Here is a 21,996-nt window from a genome sequence, read left to right as displayed (position 1 = left end):
CTACTAATTGATTTAACAAATTTGATTATTTTATAATGATCACAATAAAATCTAAAATCTAAAGTTCAAATATGTTCACAATAAAGTTTTATATTGGTGACAATAAAATCTAAAGTTTAAAATCTATAATCTAATTGATGAAGAATGTTCTCCTAAAATAAAAACATATCTATATGTCTCAAGAATAAACATCTACATCTAATATCTAAATACTAAAATGCATACATATGAAAACTATAAGTCTTGAATAAACATGTATACATGTAGCAAAATATAAAAAGTCATATACATGTGACCATCCAACTACTAAAGTACTTAATACTAAAATAAATAGTGAAACATGTATGTATGCCATTGAGGTACCAAAATACATACAAAGTTACCAATATATAAATGCATCAAAAAATATATAAATGTACTACTACTAGAGGGACCTCTCAAGATGCATACAAATAGAACAACCCTCTGATCAAGTCTCCTGTACATCTCGTGGTTGAGGCACATCAATTGAGCCCTACAAATACACACACACACACACACACACACACACACACATTGTAACCCCATGCAAAAGTTGGAAGCCATACCAAATTCCTACTCATGTCTCAAGAATTGGGCACAATTGTACACAATTGCTTACAAATCAGGCACCCGATTCTTTTTAAAATTGGGTACCCAATTTTTAAAGAATCGAGTGCTTGAATTGTAAGCAATTGGGTATCCATTTCTAATGTACCCGTTGGGTCCCAAAAGCTGCCCCACAGACTGAGTTTCAATGGTTGAAATGATTGAATTATAGTTTTGATCTACAACTATGAATTTTTTCATGCTTATTCTATTTTCTTGTCCTCTTATACAATTTTCAAGCTACTGGTTCAAATTTAAAATTGGTGCAAACATGGGATCGAAAAAACGAAGAAAGAAGAAAGCAAAAGTTTTAATAGATGAGGAGATTGTAGAAAATAAAGAGAAAGAAGCACAACATCAAAAAGAGAGAAGATAGAGAATTAGAGACTTGAACAATGTTTCAAAAGAGAAAGACATTGAGGATACCATTATGGATGAAGAGGTCAAAGAAGAGAACCTAATACAAGAAAATTTAGGTGCACATTCTAATCATGCATTCAATATAGGTGTGTCTCCAAACTCTCAAATGTTCTCTCATGATGAAATTAGTGATTTTTTAGAAGTAGGTTATGATTTAAAAAATTTAGATTTTCTTCATGAGAAGCAATTGTCAAATGATCATGCACAAAACACTCCAATTGAAATGCCTGCACTGAAAGAAATACTAAGAAAATTTGAAAATGATATTCAAATCCCAAATAACAGTGAAAATAGTAAAGTGTCTGAAAATAAAAATTGCATGAATGTAGACATAGAAACACCAACTACTGAAAAAACATGTCAAGATGATAGTAAAGTGTCTGAACATAATTTTCATATTCCTAATGATGTGTTAGATAATCTTGAGGGATTGGTTTCATGGAGACAAATTAGGACACATGCTAATAGATTGTATAGGCATTTTTTTTATAACAAGAAATTTGGTTTTCAATGTCAGCTAATGTTGCAACTAATTAAAATATCTAAAAGGTGAAAAGTAATGAGAAGGTTGGGAATGTATGGAAAATCAAAGAATAAAAATGAGTCTTTAAAACAAGTTGTATCCACTATTGCTAGTGCCTTTGATGTTATTGAAAAGAGAAGTCGATCTAAAGATAAGAATGCAACACGATGAGCAATAACAACAACTTTAGTTAACAAATCAACATTTGAAAAAAGATTGATTAGCAACATAAGTGGATATCTTAATGTGAATTGTAAGACTTTAGAAAGAGCTATAAAGAGAAGGGTCAACTTTGAATGTGATCCAACAAATATTTTATGGACTTATAGTGGTAGACTCCCGAGATGTGATATGAAACTTACTAGTGAAGTCAAAAGTTTGATTAAATTTTTTTGGCATGATAATACAAGAGTATCACCTAATTCAAGAGATGTTCTTAAATTGAGAATTGGGTCAAAAATACATGTTCCACATCCTAAACACCTTTTGGACATGACTCAAACTGAATTGTTTAAAAAATTTGTAGATGGTAAGGTATTAAATATTACCATTAGTCAAAGATCTTTTGAAAAGTGTAAACCATGGCATGTAAGGATTAACAAGGAAAGAATCACATGTTGTAATGTTAGGAATAAGGTGTCTCAACCTTGTATAATTCCTATTCTTATTATAACTTGTTTTGTAAAATGTATTTTTGCAAATAATATGTAAATGTGAGTGTACATGTCTAGTTGGCATGTTGATCACTTACATGTGTCGACATCTTGAAGTGTGTGAAGGAGATCATGGCTGAAATGGTTATGACGGATTCCTATGATGCATAAGAGCTATTTAAGGAATGAGCTATGACAAGTGTAAGAGCATCTTATGACATGAGGCCTATTTGTGTGCCCAAGAATGAGTGGTTGGTGTGTGTAAGAGAATATGCCAAAAATAGGTTGGTATGATGGATTTCCTTACACTTCTCTTGTGACCGCTATTTTTTGCAAATTCTATGACAAGCTCTCATTGTCTATTCAAGGGATGGATGCCCTTTTCTTGGTATTGGATGTACATGTGGCATTGTGCATGTTTCTTGGTGGTTGAGCCATGAAAAATGCCCAACTCCATTATGGGCATTTTGTTGGGTCTTAAGATGTTCATAAAATGGGTATTGCATGTTGTAATGCAATAGTGTGATAGATGAAAGTTTGTAGGTACCGAGGTGTTGCTCGAGTCTTCTATTGTTGATGTTGAACTTGCATTGCAAGTGTATTGTAATCTTGTGTTGAAGATAATACATTGTGTAGGTTCTGTAGGGGTGGGGTTGTTTTACCGAAAGGTTTTTCCCCACCAGAAAATCTTTGTGTTATGTGTTCTTTCTCTATCTAATTTCTATATGCATGGTTGGCTGCAATAATGTTGTTTACATGATATTGAATCTATAAGTGTAGAAGATTTTAAAAGGATTTGCACCATACTTTTCTTATGAGATTAGTGTAGGAAGCTATTTCCGCACCTGAGTTTCCTTACATGTAAAACTCATATTCAATTTCATTACCATTATGATGTATTTTGATCTATACGTGGTACCATGCATAGTAAAGAAATGTTGCAAGAATGTGGTAAAAAAATACCACCTCAAACTATAAAAGATTTCATATTAGGTTTGTTTTGTAAGCCACCTAATGATCAATACTTTATTTTCAATGCATGTCTTTCTAGTACATGTGATATATGTGGAAATCTTTCTTTGTTAGATGAATGTTTGCATGAAAATGCTTTGATTACTTTTGGACAAAAATTAGTTGAGGTAAAAAGATTCAAAACTATTGAATATCCATTGAAGGATGGGAAGATTGGAAGAAGTTGTGATCTAGTTATAGATAAAGCTAGTTGTCATGCATTTATGGATGAGTTTAAGAGTCCGATCCTAACAAAATATGTTAAACACTCTCAATATTCTAAATGGCTTGATGGAAAATTTCACATATGTAACAATACATTTCCAATTGGTACTATACTTTTAATTGTTGACTTTGCAGAGAACTACATGCTTGCATCGCAAGAAGAGGTACAACCACAATATTAGAAATTTAGTGCAAGTAACAATTTATGTTCATATAGTTTATAGGCATGCACCTAATAGTATAGAGGAGGATTGAATAATATTGAGAGACTACCATTTTTATTTAAGTGATAATAAACTCCATTCATTTGAGTTTGTCCAATATTGTTTCAAGGTCTTTTATGATAATTTAAAAGAGAGACAAATTCAAATGACACAACATTGGATATGGTTAGATAATTGTACAGGACAATTCAAGAATGCTAGAATGTTCTATTGGTTGAGTATGACACGTAGGCAAACTAACATCCAACATGTGTGGAGTTTTTTTGATGCTGGACATGGTAAAGGAGAACATGATGGTGTTGGTGCATGCGTGAAGAGTTCCCTTAGTAGAGAGCAATTAAAATTTGGGGAAAATACTAAATTCAAAAATGCACATGAGATTATCGAATGGTGTAACAAATATTTATACACGGGATCGAGTCAGAACTCTACAATCAAACATTTCTTCTACCTAGTTGAAGAAAATAATATCCTTTCAAGATATGATTGTGATGCAATTAGTGGGTCAGCTAAATGGAATTCATTTAGGAGTTTAGATTCTCACACTTGGACTATATGGACTAGGGAGCTTGCTTGCTTTTGTCAATTTTGTCTTGCAGGCGAATGGGAAGAATGTGAAAATACAAAATGGGTTCAAGATTGGAAACAAAGATCATTAGCACCTACTGACACACATTTTGAAGATGATATAGTAAATGAAGACCAGAATGTTACTTTTGCATCAGAAGACTATGATCTTATTTCAGACCTTATAGAACCTGGTATGCACAGTTTAATTAGACTTTATTGTGATCTCATGCTTCAATTTATATAATTTTCATATGTACACTCATGTGATTAAAGTGTTTCTATACTTTATCTTATCTTGTAGGACATGTTTATGTTGTTATTGCACCTAGTGATAATGATGAACAGACTGAGTATTGGCTAGCTAGATGTGTGGAACCTAAGAAAAAATTGACATCTCATCAAGTAGACGATGATAGCTTTGTGTATTGAATCAGGTCTATCATTGTAGCTGGCACCTGGCTACATAGATACCTAACAAGAAGGAATGGTTTGCTAGCATTTGAAGACTACCAAACCGAAAAGAAGATTTTACACTATTCTCATTTGGTTGTGGTAACAAATATCAAATTAGAAAGATACAAAGGGAGACTTGCCAATAAGGTATTATGGACAATTTTAATGGATGAGAATGAGACAATCATAGATGCATTGCAAAAGAGAGAGGATGCAGATGGTACAGTGGGATGACTACATTTAAATCAAACACATGTAAGTTTTTTCATTATTGTATTTTATATATATATATATATATATATATATATATATATATATATATATATATATATATATATATATATATATATATATATATATATATATAAAATTTAATTACATGTATGTTTGTGTTTTCAATACCAATTTAGAGAACTTATATACCTCTTATTCATGTCTCAATTACAATTTATGCAAATTAAAATTTTAAACTGGATCAAACATCAACATCTTGTGTGATTTCACATAGTAAGTACATACAAATTACACATGTATATTTACATAGTTCAGATATCTTGAATATTAATTTATGTGTTTATTAACATGTGTGTTTTTGTTTTACATTTTTATTTTACAGGACCTCATTTGAAGAGATGTGTTGAACCAATTTTATGTTTTGAGTTCACTGAACTATAAATATATCATTGACATTGTCTTACATATATTGTAAAATATGTTGTACAAACTAATTAAAAAATGTGAGTTTACTTCTATTTGAAAGTTAAAGGTATGCACTTGATAAATTATAAATTAATTGTCAATTTAAGTAATGACCTCCTATTTTGTTCCATTACTTTTACATTTTAGAATGTTAAAATTAATGTTTGTTTGAAGTTTCAAATTACAATTGATTGTAATATTAAAACCAAGTCACTTGCACATGATAATTTAAAGATCATTACTCATTATATTCATTGTATTGATTATATCTTACATTACCAAACAACACATTAAGATAACTTATGATACATTGTTAGGTACATTATCCATACATGTGTGTCTTAAGGGGACATGGGAGTCCTAATAGGTCATAATAATTTCTGTACATCTTAATAAGTCTTAATATGTTTACTAGCACATAATAGGTATTATTAGGTGATAATGAGTCTTACATTACCAAACTACACATTAAGATCACTTATGATACATTGTTAGGTACATTATCCATACATGTGTGTCTTAAGGGGACATAGGAGTCATAATAGGTCATTATGTCTATTATAGGTTATGATAGGTATTCATATGTTTACTACCACATAATAGGTTGTATTTGGTAATAATGTCTCTTACATTACCAATCAACACATTAATATCACTTATGATATATTGTTAGGTATGTTATCCATACATGTGTGTCTTGAGGGGACATGGGAGTCTTAATAGGTCATTATGTCTATTATAGGTTATGATAGGTATTCATATGTTTACTACCACATAATAGGTCTTATTAGGTGATAATGAGTCTTGCATTACTAAACAACACATTAAGATCACTTATGATACATTGTTAGGTACGTTATTAATACATTTTTTAATCTAGTAGGTCAATTTTATTTGTATGAATCTCAATACATAAATTTGATGTGGTATTTATCCAATAATGCTCTATAGATAGTTAAAATTATTGTTCATCTTGCATATATACCTACAAAATGTGTCATATGTTCATGAATAAAATATGTTAGAATAAAGAAAATGCTTTGAATATACTTAAAACATGGTGAAACATAATAATATATAATACATACACAAGCATGATAAGAAGTCATAAAAAAATAGTACATGGTCTAACATACATCATAACATGATCTATGAAGTGAAAAAATACATGGTCTAACATACAGTTTTAACTATCCTAACACAAAGTGTATACATCATAAAAACACAATCTATAGGTGCCAACAAGACATAATCTTTCTGATCCAATGCCCTCTTTAATCTATGTGAACAGGACTTAGATGGATCATCATGTGTAATATGAGTCGTCTCCTCATGTCGAACACCTTGTTAGGTAGATGGATCACCCTGTGTAACATGAGACACATCTCATCATGTACATGCTTAATTGAAATGTGTCTCAAAATCTAGCTTGAAAATAAATTAAATATTCACTACATAATAAAATAAATACCACATGAGATGGGTGTCCCTCGATAATGGGAGGAGGCGCACTATCAAAACTACCAAATGCAGTAGTGGTGAGTTCTTGTAATTTACAATACATTTTTTAAATTTGATTTTAGAGAATAATGAACTATACATTATGTACATAAATCACAATACTGATCTCAAATGATGATGTAGGTACCTCCATCTAGCTTAAGTCCTATGCTCTCAGCAACATTCATGGTGATATAGTCCTAAAATTATGAATACATAAATGTTTAGTCAAAATTAAATATACATGAATAATTACAAAGTACATAATTTGTACACTACATCTTTTATATACTATAAATTTAACATGTATATATAATATATATATCATACCTGAGTGGTAGCAAATGTCATAGATGTGTCTACAGGTATGCTAGCATGATAATCATAAGATGGAGTCAAAAATAGACTATACTAAGGCCTGTATGGATGAGTATGGCTCCTATTCGTAAAATCAAAACACATAATATATATATACATGTGAGTCAAAAAAATTCAGATTATAAGTTAATAATAATTTACATACACAAAAATAATACAAATTATTTTTCTTCAATCAAAAGTTCATACCACATGTATTTGAGGCTATGCCTCAGTGGTAACTAGAGTAGGACTTGTACTAACATGAATCTGTGTAGATGTAGACAATCCCTACAAAATTAGATAAAAAGAACATATGAGCACATGTTATTAAATTCAAATTTCAATGTACATTTTTACAATGTAATTCAAAGTGCATACCGTATAAGGTTCACCAACGTCTATAGGTTTCAAAAAAAGACTATACTGCCTCCTAGGAGGAACAGTATCATGCATCCTCTATTATTTCAAAAGTACAAATTAATATAGTTAATACAATTACACATGTATGTAGAAAGTAAATAATTATGTGTACTTTATATTTATATTAAAATTATAATTTTACTTGCTGCTCTTGAATCTCTCCAGGCTCTCCCTACTGTATGAGCTCAACAAATGATGACATGTTTATCTCGTCACTACCATCACCATGGGCAGCGTATACATCATCATCAAAATCTGCACCCTCGTCATAATGGCCATCGTGTGCTACACCAGGATCGCTCTGGGGGCCTGTGCATATGCCTCCATAGCTATTACAAACATTTTCAAGTGGAGGAGCATGTATTGCCTGCATCCATTGCTGTACTAAATTGCCCGAAAGGGCACTCAAATGGGTAAAAGTGGATGAAACTACTTGATGATGGTGAGGAGCAGGCACAACAGGTGTGTGAAGAGGTACAAGGGGCTTAGCTTGCCTACGATTTCTCGTTATATCACTCAATTTTGCCCCAGGCCTATCCTGAGGCATCCCTCTACCAACCCCCTAAAATTATTTCATATCAAAATAGTTGGGTTTCAAACCCAACTCAAACTCAGCCCATAAATTCCTAAGGAAGTACATGGGCACCTCATGGTTAGCATGTGGTGGATGGTCAAATACCATCCACCACTGCTCCCAAAAATGGGCTGCTATACGTGGATGTGTACACCACCTAATGGAAATGCAAGGCTTCTTATCACTAATTGCTTCACCCATCTTAGGGTTTACAAAATAATGTTGAAAATTCCCTTTACCTATATGCAGCTTATAAACCTCTCTATATGGTAAACCATCAGAGTAGAAGGCACACATGCTTTCGTTCCATGATCTAAATGAATCAATATCTGAATCAAAATGATGGATGGAGTCAATCATGCCTTGCATTCTATTTGCAAGACGTAGTAGGTGAGGGGGGGGTGCCTCTCATGTTGGATATAATCTATATCATGCATGAGGTCATTGAAGTTACACCTCATGGTCTTGTGCAGCTCATCTGTGATGGGTGGTGGAGGTGTGGGCGGAGGTGGAGGTGGAGGTGATGATGGAGGAGGTGGAGGCGAGGGTATGGGAGGGGGAGGAGATGGCAGTGGGTCCATCAAATATAATCTGCATATATGTTTAAACAACATAAAACAAAAAACATGACAAAAATACATCACAACATAACACATGACAAAATTACTATTTAATAAAATTTAAATCTAAAATTTATCTTGTCTAGATCTATATAAATGCACACATATTTATTAAAATCATATCAATTAAATAAATAAGTTAAACACTTAAGTCAAATTAAACATTAAATACTAAATTTTTAAGTCTAATCATAATATAATAGTCAAAAAATATATATCTAGGTTAGTTCAAGGTTTCTTTTCTTAAAACAGGAGCCACCAAGCTAATTTGGCTTTCATGTACATTTATTTTGTGAGACTGGGGGATTGTATGAACTCATTATGGATTATATGTTCATCTCAAGATGAAACAAAGTTAAGATTATGACAAGGTTATGTTTTACAATTTTGTTATGTTAATGGTTTTCATGTTGGCTAAGCTTAAGATTATTATAATGATTATGGTAATTTAATGTTAGGGAACTTACCTAGGATTATGGTTTTAGTTAGAATTATATTTAGGTTTCAGATATTTATTATGGTCCTATTGTTTATAGGATATATAATAGATGGCATTAGGATGAGAGTTAAAGTTACAATTAGAATGAAAGCTTAAAGATAGAATTATGATTTGATTAAAAAATATTTATGATTGTAGTTTGAATCCTAAAGATTATCTGCTTTTTAATGCAAACTATAAGTGTAGATCATATCAGATAATGAACTAATACATGTGAACCCTATCCCAAACCATATAATAATCCTAATTCTAATCATAATCCATAATTCATTACCTTATTAAGCTTTGGCTATCCATTTTATTTCCAAAGTAATCCCTTTAACTTTCTTAAAGTTTTCATTCCAACTTACTAGTCTCCTTTCTTTATGTGAACTAGTCCTGGTAGCACGATTCTTCATATTTCCTTTTCCATGTAACCACAAAATGTTCCTAATAGATTTATATAGAAGACCAAACTGATTTAAATAAAATGAGCACGAAGAAGAGAAACTTACACCCAATATGAGGAGAGATCTTTTAACATACTTGAATTCTAGCAACCAAAGTGAGATAATTAGAGCTTTAGTTGTTGATTTTTCCAAATATTTTCTTATTGATATAAATACACATTTCATTTATATGTTAGGGTTTACTACAAATGGAATCCCTAGGTATCTAACCACTTAATTATGAAATCTCCATCCAATACCATATTTACTACACAAGGTAGGGGACTCAATATTTAGCCCCAATCAGATAGATGTAGAGACATAAATCTTACTACCTGATACAAAGAAAAGAGGTCCAATTTGATCATTAAATGACTCATGTTGCACTCTTCTAGCTTAAAAATAATACAAATATTATCAATAAACTATACGTTCGATACTTATTAATGATTTGGAGAGTAGATCCTCTAACTTTTAGAGACAACTAGTTATCTCTAAGGAGATAATATAATGAGTCAACAACAATAAAAAATAAAGAGGATGCAAGAGGAGACCCTTTCATAATTGATCTAGAGAGTCCTAAAAATTATGATCTAACCCCATTAATTTCTTTACTAAAACCCTGACACTAATCATAAGAGAGGACACCATTTGACATAATATTGGATGGAATCCTAGGCTTGTAACATCATCATAGTGAAACTCCATTCCACCCTTTTGTAGACATTTTCATAATCAATTACTTGAGCATGCCTACACTCTATCTTGGAAATGTTTCCCAATCCAAATTCTTCCAATAGTTTATCAAGTTCTCCAATATGCATAAACATCCTTAACAAAACACTTTTGTGTAGGGTTAATGATCTTGGATAGGATATCTTCTAGTCTAGAGGCTAAGACCTTGGCAATAATTTTGTATGATATGTATTTAGGAGTGTCCTATCTCTAATTTTTAATGAGATTCTTATCTCCCCTTGGGGATCAATTTTATGAGCTCTCCATTGATTACTTGATGTAGGGATTTCTCCTTACTAATTTTTTGGATGGAGGAGCTAATTTATGATAGAAATGGGTTTATCAAGGAATAATGCATCTTCATCCTAGGAATGATGGTTCTCATTTTATCCCTATCTTCCTAATCACTTTTAATTATCACCGTCTTCTAACCAAAAAAATTGATTGTAAAATTAGGAAAAAGATCTTACTATATATCACTAGGGGGTGGGTATTTCTTTTTATAGAATAAGACAATATTTTGTTATGTGGCCTGCCATTCTGCAAAGGCAATAAACATTTAGGCTACCCATATAGGAAAATAGAAAACAAATAGGTGAATCTCCAGTCTCCAAAAAAAAAATTTTAGGCACTTCCAACCCAAGATAAATAGAAATTAGTCCCCCTAACATAATTATCTAGTTAGGGATTGAGGTGTTAGAGTGCTTCAATACCCTCCTAATTAGATATTACATGATGAATACTCACTTAGGATATAAAGGTTTAGGCATCCTGTGGAAAGACATGTTATACACTTCTTTAGATATATTCTTAGGCATCCAAGGGTGTAGTCCGGGCTCCTACTCACACTGATGTGGACACCTCCACCTCTTGATGGTGAGGGAGGATTACTTAATTAGATGCCTGATTTGTTCAAGTGTCTTCTAATTTTTTTATGATGTATCATTTTGAGACCTTGATATCATTGTTTAATTAGTTTTAGGATTAGGGTTCAATTTGGTTTGTATTATTTGATTAGGTTTACATTCTTAGGTTTCAATTAGGACAAGAGTTAATAAATTGAATTAAGTCTTAAAGTACTAAATTTGGTTTTAGATATAGAATTATAGTTAGAGCTTTTAGATTAAAAACCAACATTAATTCAAAAAAGTTAGGTTTGAATTTTGTTTTAAAGTGTTGAATATATTATTGAGTTCTAGTTTAGGGTGATTTGGTTTAGTCTTAAGGTCAACATTTAACTTGTTTCAATCTTAAGGTAATGGTTCAATTTGGTTAATGGTTGGGGAAAGGATTTAAGGTTAAATTCAAGGTTTCTACTATTAAGTTGGGATATATAATTAGGTTTATGATCATGGTTTAATTCAATTTGGTTTATGAGTATAATATTAACTAGTTAAGGGCCAGGGTTACCTTTCAATCTAGTTTAATATATTCAATTTGGTTTAGGGTTAACCCAAGGGTTAGTTTATTTTAGTGTTAAATAATAAGATATAATGCTTTGATATCACTCATTTTTTGATATTTTGATTATATCACCCCTATACATGTTGATAACTTATATGCGATGAATCTTACAAATATTATTTGATCTCATTACATGTGTAATGGTTATTTTTTTTAGTTTATGTACATGAGATGCTCCTATATATGGTGTTTTTCTTTTCTTATAATATATAGTGTTAAATATATATATATATACCTAAGTACCCTTCTTGATTATCTATGATGGACATGTCGTAAATGACATATTTCTATATGATTCTTTTGATATGATATGCATGGATTATATATATATATATATATATATATATATATATATATATATATATATATATATATATATATATATAATGAAAATTTTAAATCCTTCCTATGCAATAAATGATGTAATTAGATATGTACAAATGTTTTTAGATTCACATGTACATGACATGTTGATGTAGATATGATGCTCCTCTAGGATAATTTAGTTTAAATCATAAATAAGGTTACAATTTTAGGGTTTGACATTTATAAAATTAGTACTCAAGGTAAGATAGGAAAGTTATTTAATTATCTATATATTACCTGGTGTAGGTTTTAGCAAATTAAGATTAAGGTTAAGATGATAGTAAGAGTTATGATTAGAGTTAAATTCAATACAAATTAACATTATAGTTAATCCTAAATGACGCCTAGCCAAGGGATCCAAAGAACTAATCAAAAGTTTTACTAAGTAAGCAATAACATACATACAATAATTTACATTTATAAAAAGACATAAGAGATTGCATTCCTTAATGAGCACATTTACATTTCATGTTTAAATAATTATAAGTAGTAAAAGTAAAATAAATTACACATCCACATGAAACAATATTAACTACTTCAGTTCAATCCATTTAAATAATTTATATACATTTGTTTTGAATGCCACTTGGAAAATTAATTCAGAATGCACAATCATCCACTATACATGTCACAGGGTATGAAAGGCTGAAAGAGTACATATTTATAAAATAGTTTACATCATTCATTTTTGATCCATGAAAAAAAGTACAATACAATTTAAGTAAAATTGTTTTAAATACTAGAAGTTTTTTGTTTGGATCCCTTGGCGATTTGTTATGTGATTAAGTACTTAGTTATATATGTTTAGGGTTTTATTGTACATAACTATATGGTTAGGTCAAGATTATAGTTTAAACAATGAATTTAGGTCAAGGTTATAGTTAAAAAAAGGTCGAGGTTATATGGTTCTAGGTTGAGGTTATATTTATTTTAAAGCTAGAAGACTCATGTTGCACATAAATTAAATACATTTCAAAACATCTAAAATAATAATTTTTTAAATAAACATTTACGAAACTATATTTTAATTAACAAATACAAAAATTTAAACATCTACTCATTAACAATGTAAATATACAATTTTACTTATATTAAAAATGAAAAAATAAATAAATAAACATACATATTAAATTGAAAATTGAAAAAAAAAAGTAAAATAGTACAAAACATATTAAAATACATGGTATATCAAAAACTAGCAGCAAGGGAGTGGTCGGTAGGGCTGAAAATCGGGCTCCCGTATGCATCTCTAATCGGGCTCCCATTTTTGAGGTCATGAAAATGACTTCAAAAATGCCCAAAAATGAGGTTAAATAAAGTCTTAAAAATCGAGTACCGATTTGTAAGAAATTGGGTGCCCAATTTTTAAAAGTAATCAGGCGCTTGATATTTGAGTGCCTCGGGCACCCGATCTACTTTTAAATATTGGGTACCCGATTCTTGAAATTAGGCTCGGGTGCCTAAAGCTTAGTTTTAGAAATGGGTACCCGATTATTTAAAAATTGAGTACCCATTTATGAGAAGTACAATTCTGCAGATCTAACTTCTGCAGAATTGCAACTCAACTTCTTGTGGTCACCGATATATCTAGTTTGAAACATAAATAACTTTACAAACTACTTCAAACTTGTACCTAAGCACTACTGGGTGCCTTAATAGAATTATCTCTCTAATGTACATGCCCTAACCCAACACTAGATGTAATCATCTACTTAATGACCTATGCCTGCATGATTTAGTATATTTCTTAAATTAAATATCTATCTGAGCTGAATTTTTAAATTTAAAAATAAATTTTATATATATATATATATATATATACCTAGGTCTTCAAAGGTGGAGGATGATCAGAAAACTCCATCATATCATCTATCGATGCACCTCTACTATTTGAAACATCAGTATGTCCTAATACTCCAGCATCATCTCTTGAAACTTTGACACCTACTGAACCACCCTCAGCACCACAATCTCCAATTACCAGTAATGATGAGTGAAGTGGACTATGTAACTAGCTAGCTAACGGTGTAGAATAAGTACTTGGTAGAAATAACATGTCCATGTATGATGGAAATCCCATGCTTTGACTAGTATCAATCTTAGATAGCCCTTGTAACTACTCACCAAAATCATCAAGACCCTCGACTATGATCCTATCATCTCCAACTCATATGCCCAAGTGATCCGTAGAGTGTCATGAGCCTAGTGTAGAATGTTGTGATCTATTTTGTGTGGTGACTATCACTAGTGTGGTCTATGCTTGTAGATCTACAAGGCTCTGATGGTATCTAATGGAATCCATCACTAAGTAAACTGACATTCCTCGTGTATCAAAAATATAACTAATACTTTACAATAGATCATCCAAAAGATATAGTGCTAAATCCATATGTGTGTGTTGTCCTGAAAAAGCATGAATGTCACCTCATACTACTAGTCCAATAACTCTATATGCCTCATTAGAGGGTGTACTTGAAGTGCTATTAGATGCCTCTGAGGATGGTCAACCTGGATGACTCTGTCGAGTGTGAATATAATGACCAAGAGAATCAGATGTGATGCTAGCACTTACAGACGCAATGTGTCCAATATTGTTAATTTCTCCCCTCTGAGAAGCAATGAAAACTCTATCTATAATAGGTGCTAGTGCTTGATTCACTAGAGGAAGTCTCTGTCCAATGAATTATCTCACATCTAGAGGTGGCAGATGCTATGCACTAGAATAATAGTCATGATATATGATCTGACCACACCCTTGTCCACAATAATCTAGAATTTTTAGTAGTTGATGTTAAGCCCCATGTAGAACTCAATGTACAACTACTATGCAAAATAAAGAGGTATCTAGTTATTGTTAGGATAATGACCATGTGCAACTAAAAAATGAGGATAGATCATACTAGAAATAATAGGATCTCTATATTGTGTGACTCAATAGCCTCTCACCCACCATGTGTACCCTCATATGATGGAAATAGATATTGTTTGATGACGTGTTTAGGGGCCACCCTCTTGACATCATCAAAAGATGCATCTCCTAAAATCTTAGCTCTAAGTTCCCTAGATATGGCAACTAATATGTTAGGGGTAAATGAAAGGTGAGCTCTAAATCTAGTAGTCAGATCCTGTAAACTCCTACCTATGGTAGCACATATGTCTCTATATAGAACATCATCGAAGGATAATATATATTGTTGTAATCTAGTAGCCTCCTGATCTGCAAATGCAAATAATGCATCGATATCAATGCATGGAGGTGGCGCAACAAGACCTCCAATAGGAACTTAAAGTGTAGGACTTCCAACAAGAGCTACACTAGGAGCCACACTAGGAGCTGCACCACCTAGAGCCACACTAGGAGCCACACCAAGAGCTACAACATGAGTCCCACCATGAGCCTTATGACAATCCATAGCATGAGCCCCACCATGAGCCACATCCTGAGCCCCAAAAAGATCAACAAAAAAAACTACATGATGAGCCATAGCACGAACTACATCATGTGTCATAGTAGGAACTACATTAGGTACCATAGTAGGAACCACATCATGAGCTATAGCAGGAGCCCAAGTAGGAGCTGCAATAGGAGGAGTCACAACAAGAGCCTCATTAGTGCCCTTAGGATGATGAGAAAGCTAATTATTTGAAGTCATATTTGTACAATGATGGAGCTAGTTTATATAAAATTTGTAAATTGTATATAATACATACATATAACATGTACACATGTCTGTCTAAGTCTAGTACACTAGTTTTTTAATTTAAATTAAAAGATATATATAATCACATACATCACATGTCTAGATAATCTATAACCTACATATCAATAAAATTTATATGATCATACATATGAGAGTTAGAGTTAGTGTAAGAGTTAAATGGAACCTGAGTTTTTAGAACTTTAGGAATTAAATATTAGTATCTAGGTTTAACTTTAAGGGTTTACTTGAGTTAGATTAGGGTAATGATTACCATTTCATTTAGAACAAAGGGTTTGATTTCTAGTGTTAAATAGTTAGATTAGAGTTCAATGAGTTAGATTAAGGTTAGATTAAGATTTCATTTAGATTAAAAAGGGTTTGAATTTATAGTTTTGGATTACATTAGAGTTTGAGTCAAAAATTTACTAGGGTTTGAGTTTTCAGTTACCTTAATTCTTACATTAGAGTTTGAGTTCTCATTAAAAAGTTTCATTTCTAGATCCAAGGGTTTACTTTTTAGTTACGATTTTTTAACATTAGATCTAATTTGGGAAGTTTATATAAATTAGGATTTGAGTTTTCAGTTAGGATTAGATAAAGGGTTTGATTACTGTTCAAATGGTTTAGATCAAAGGGTTTTTTGGAAGTTAAAGATTACCTCATGATTCTAGGGTTTCATAAGTAGAGATATCTAAGGGTATGGTTAGGGTTTGATTTATAGGGAACTTATGTGGCTAGATTAGGGTTTGAGTTCTAGATTAAAGGTTTTGATTGGGGTTATGGTTGTACATTAAACATACTTAGTTCAAGTTAGGGTTTGATTTGAAGGGAACTTTCAATTTAGATTAAAGAGTCTAATTACAATTTGATTTAAAAACAAATTAGGGTTTGAGAAAATTTAAAGGGTTTGAGTTTTCGGTTAGGAAATTAGATCTGAGGGTTTGATCACATGGTTTGATTTCTAGAGTAGGATTTGAGTTAAAGATTAGGGTACATACATGTCATTAGGGTTTGATTTATAGGGTTACTATTAGATTCTAGGGTTTGTGTTTGATGGGGACACAACCCAAGCATAGAATGGACACAACAGGAAAGGGAAATTTTATTAACTTGTAAATAAGCTAATACATTCAATACAAAGAAAATAGACTTCAAAACATGCCCTATGGAGTTACAATAGCATAAATCTAGAGATAATTTCTCCTTTCAGTACCTCCTCTCAAACTCCACTACGAACTTCCTTTTACAATGCTAGAAATGTCCTAAAATAGACCCCAGAGGGTTAAGGATTAGGAATACATTCTAGAAAGTGCTAGTAGGCATCCACTGACCAAGTAGAAGGCTCCAAAAGCTGTGTTAGAAGTTGGTGCAAATCTAGAAGAATCCAAAAATGGTAACTGAACTTCTAGGAGGCATAACTTTTGAACCATAGCTCCAATTGACGAACTGTTTACATTTCCAGAAAGCTCTCGAAGCACTCTATAGCCCTAAAAACAAGCTTCACTCATCCCCCATTTTTTGGCCCTGTTTGAGGTCATTTAATGCCCCTAACCTAACTTTGAAGCATTCTTAGGTGGTCTCCAAAAATTGAAAAACTGTAATAACTTTAAAACCATGGGGCCTTTTGACCTGATTCTTTTTTTGGAATGCTCTAAATCAAAATTACATTCATCTAGCCAATTTACACCTTCTAGTTCACCAAAATGATGGCTCAATTACATACTCTTATTTTTTTGGCATTTACACGTATCCCAAGGTGTTCAAATACTCTATACTAGAACACTGATAGTGGAACTGTGAGAGTTGGAACCTTTCTTTGACCCAAATGGGTATCCAGAAATAAAAACACATGAAATAGAAGCCAAGTCTAAGTACATTTTTTGGTTGACATAGGATTACCCTTACACCTCTGGATGCTCCTGCATCAGACACCCAAGGTAGATTGAAAAGTGACCCTGTCACTTTATGAATGGTAGAGGAAATCCCAAATGGGAAACCTCAGCTTCTGAAATGCAAGTTGAGTCCTCTATCGGCCATCCTTTCCACTTGACCAAATACTCTTCATACTGCCTATTTCTGGTACTCCTACCCACACGATGATCTAGAATGTCTTCTATCTCCTCCTTCTTAGAAGTAGGAATTAGACATGCTCTAACATCAGCTCCTGATCTGCACCATCATTATGATACTCTGTTAAGTCTACAATGTTGAAAATAGGAGAAATGTGAATTCCATCTGGCAACTCTACTTCATATGCATTTCCTGAGTCACATTTCTTCAAAATTTTGTAGAGGCCAAATTTCTTCATTTTTAGCTTGTTGTAAGTACCAGCTGGAGATATTTCTTTTCTTAAGTGTACCATGACTAGATCCCCTACTTGAAATTCCTTATGTCTTCTCCTTTGATCAGCCCTAGCTTTATACTCTTGATTCATCTTAGTAATGTGTGCTTGAACCTCCTCATGTAGATGCTTGATATGTTCAGCAAATTCTTCAGCTTTAGCACTTGTCCTCTCCCCTTGCTCTATCTTCTTCAATTTTGGTGCAGTCCTTGGGTGACTTCCATATACAATTTGGAATGGTGATCTACCAGTACTCCTATTTACAGAGTTATTGTAAGCAAATTCAGCTTGTGGTAGAATCAAATCCCACCCCTTGGGTTGATCCCCAACTAAACATCTCAGCAAATTGCCCAGACTTCTGTTTACCACTTTTGTTTGGCCGTTAGTCTGCAGGTGATGTGTGGAATTGAATTTCAAGTCTGTTGTCAACTTTTTCCAAAATGTTCTCCAAAAATACCCCATAAATTTAGTATCTCTATCAGAAACTATACTCCTTGGGAGACCATGTAGTCTCACCACCTCTCTGAAAAACAAGTCTACAATATGTACAACATCATGAGTTTTGTGGCATGGAATGAAATGTTCCATTTTGGAGAACCTATCAACCACCACAAATACTGAGTCATTACCCCTTTGTGTCCTCGGCAATCCAAGAACAAAATCCATACTTATGTCCTCCCATGGCTTTGATGGAACAAGAAATGGCTAATATAGTCCAGTATTGTGTCTAAATCCCTTGGCAACTTGCCAAATCTGACAACTCTGTACAAAATTCTTCACATCTTGTGAAATTTGAGGCCAAAAATAATGTTCTCTAAGAATGGCAATGGTCTTATCTCGACCAAAATGTCCTACCATCCCTCCACTGTGTTTCTCTTTAATCAAAATTTCCCTCGTGGAACTCCTTAGAATGCACAATTGGCTGCCCTTGAATAACATACCATCCTGAATCAGATAGTCTAACCACTTAGTTATGTCTAGAGCAATAGGCTCTTTACAAGCTTTCCATGCTTCAGCAAAATCAAGATCCTTAGGGTATAGATTCTTGAGTTCATCAAACCCAACTACTTCAACCTGCATTAGTGTAAGCAACAACTATCTCCTACTTAGTGCATCTACAACCCTATTAGACTTTCCACTTCTATGCTTCAACACAAATGTATAGCTCTGCAAGAACTCTACCCACTTCATATGCCTCTAATTCAATTTACCTTGGCTATTTAGGTACTATAATGCCTGATGATCAGTATACAAGACAAATTCCTTTGGCAATAAATAATGCCTTCATTTCTTTAAGGCCTGAACTATTGCATAGAACTCTTGATTATAAACATAATACTTCTTTTTTGCATCATTCAATTTTTCACTAAAATATGCAATAGGCTTACCTTCTTGCCTTAATACAGCTCCAATAGCACTACCACTAGCATCACAATCCACCTGGAACAAGTTTCTAAAATCTAGAAGTGCCAACATAGGTTGTTCTATCACCTTCTTCTTCAGCAAATGAAAACTTCTAGTAGCTGCTGCAGTCCATTTGAACTCTTTTCTATCACCTCTTATTGTGTCAGTCAGGGGTGCACATATGCCACTAAAATTCTTAATCAACTTCTTGTAAAAACCAACTAGACCATGAAATTTTCTTACCTCAGTAGCAGACCTTGGAGTAGGCCATTCCAAGATGGCTTTTACCTTCTCTGGATCCATTTTAAGACCTCCAGGTGATATAACAAATCCCAAGTAGACTAACTACCATTTTGCAAAGATACACTTCTTCAGATTAATTAACAGTTTCTTTTCCCTTAACCTTTCAAGGACACTATGAATATGCAATAAATGTTCTTCCAAAGTCTTACTGAAAATTACAATATCATCCAAATAGACAATAACAAATTTTTCCAAAAACTTCTTAAGTACCTCATTCATAAGCCACATGAAGGTGCTTGGGGTGTTCGTCAATCCAAAGGGAATGACTAACCATTCATAAAGACCCTCCTTGGTCTTGAAGGTTGTTTTCCACTCATCTCCTTCTCATATCTATATTTGATGATAACCACTCTTGAGATCTATCTTTGCGAGGTACTGAGCTCCATTCAAGCAATCCATAAGATCATCCATTCCTGGCAAAGGAAATCGATACTTGATGGTTATCCTATTTATGGCTCAGGAATCTATGCACATCCTCCACTCTTCATCCTTCTTTGGTGATAGTACTGCAAGTACTGCACATGGACTTAGGCTCTCCTGAATCAAGCCCTTCCTCAATAGCTCCTGACCCTATCTATTTAGCTCCTCAGTTTCAGTAGGAGTCATCCTGTGAGAAGCCTTGGTAGGAAAACTAGCTCCTAGGATCAAATCTATATGATGACTAATTTTCCTTACTAGTGGTAATCATTTTGGAACATTATCAGAGATGATATCTCCAAACTCACCTAATAAATCTAAAACATCAAGTGGTATTTCACTACTACCTTCTTTATCTTTCCTAGGAATCAAAGCATAGCACATACGCTGATGTTTCATGCCATCTAAAAACTTCCTTCCATCAACAAGAAAAATCCTAGCACTGCTACATAACTTTTTGCCTTCCTTTTTCATGGGCTTTAGTTTGTGGTGAACTCCATCCTTTGTTAGAGAGTATGTGTTTGCATGACCATCATGTACTGCATGCCTATCAAACTGCCATGGCCTTCCCAACAATATATGGAAAACATCCATTGGAATAACATCACAGAGAACTTCATCATGGTAACTCCCAATTTTGAATTTAACTAAACATTGTTCACTTACCAGGACCTTATGATCATCTTTCACCTAAGCAATCCGATAGGGTTGGGGGTGCTTCTCCCTTTTGAGCTTCAGCTTAGAGACCATCTCCTTTGATACTAAGTTATTAGTGCTACCACCATCAATGATCACATCACAACATTTATCCTCACACTTGCACTTGGTATAGAATAAACTCCTCCTTTGCCCTGGTTCAATCTCACCACTTAGTAGGACCCTTTCATTTACTAAAGTCTCTCCTCTTTTTGCATCTTCTGAATGTGATGATTGTGCATCCTCATCCACATGAGCAACCCTAGCTTGACCCTCAGCTCTCCTATCTATCCTTCCTTCTTGTTGAGGGCATTCAAAGAAATGATGACCTTCTTCATTGCAATGGAAATAGTTACCATGGCATGTCCTCTACCTCTTCCTCTCTGATTTCCAAAGTCTTGATCATGAGAACGGTTGAAACCCTTGTTCCTCTAGTTCTTGCTAGTACCCACATTTTCATTCTTCTTTTGGGTTTCATTTTGGCCTACAAATGACCTACCACTACTCCTTCCTCCTTGAGTGCACCCTCCTTGTCTCCCTTCAAACCTCTTATTTAGCTTCTCTTCAACTCGTAGGGCAAACTGGTATGCCTCTTCAAAGCTGGTCATTCTTACTAGACTTAATTCCTCCTGGATGCTAGGTTGCAACCCACTGATATAATGAGAAACCTTCTCCTTATTTGCTTCTACATGCCCTAGTCTAATCAAGAGTCGATAAAACTCCTCTGTATATTCTTGGACTGATCTTCCTTCTTTCTTTAACC

Source organism: Cupressus sempervirens, chromosome 5 (assembly GCF_028749045.1).
Source record: "Cupressus sempervirens isolate cs-2001-9-10 chromosome 5, ASM2874904v1, whole genome shotgun sequence".
NCBI classification, from domain to species: domain Eukaryota; kingdom Viridiplantae; phylum Streptophyta; class Pinopsida; order Cupressales; family Cupressaceae; genus Cupressus; species Cupressus sempervirens.
The sequence above is the reverse complement of the archived record's forward strand: the minus strand, read 5'-3'. Positions refer to the sequence as shown.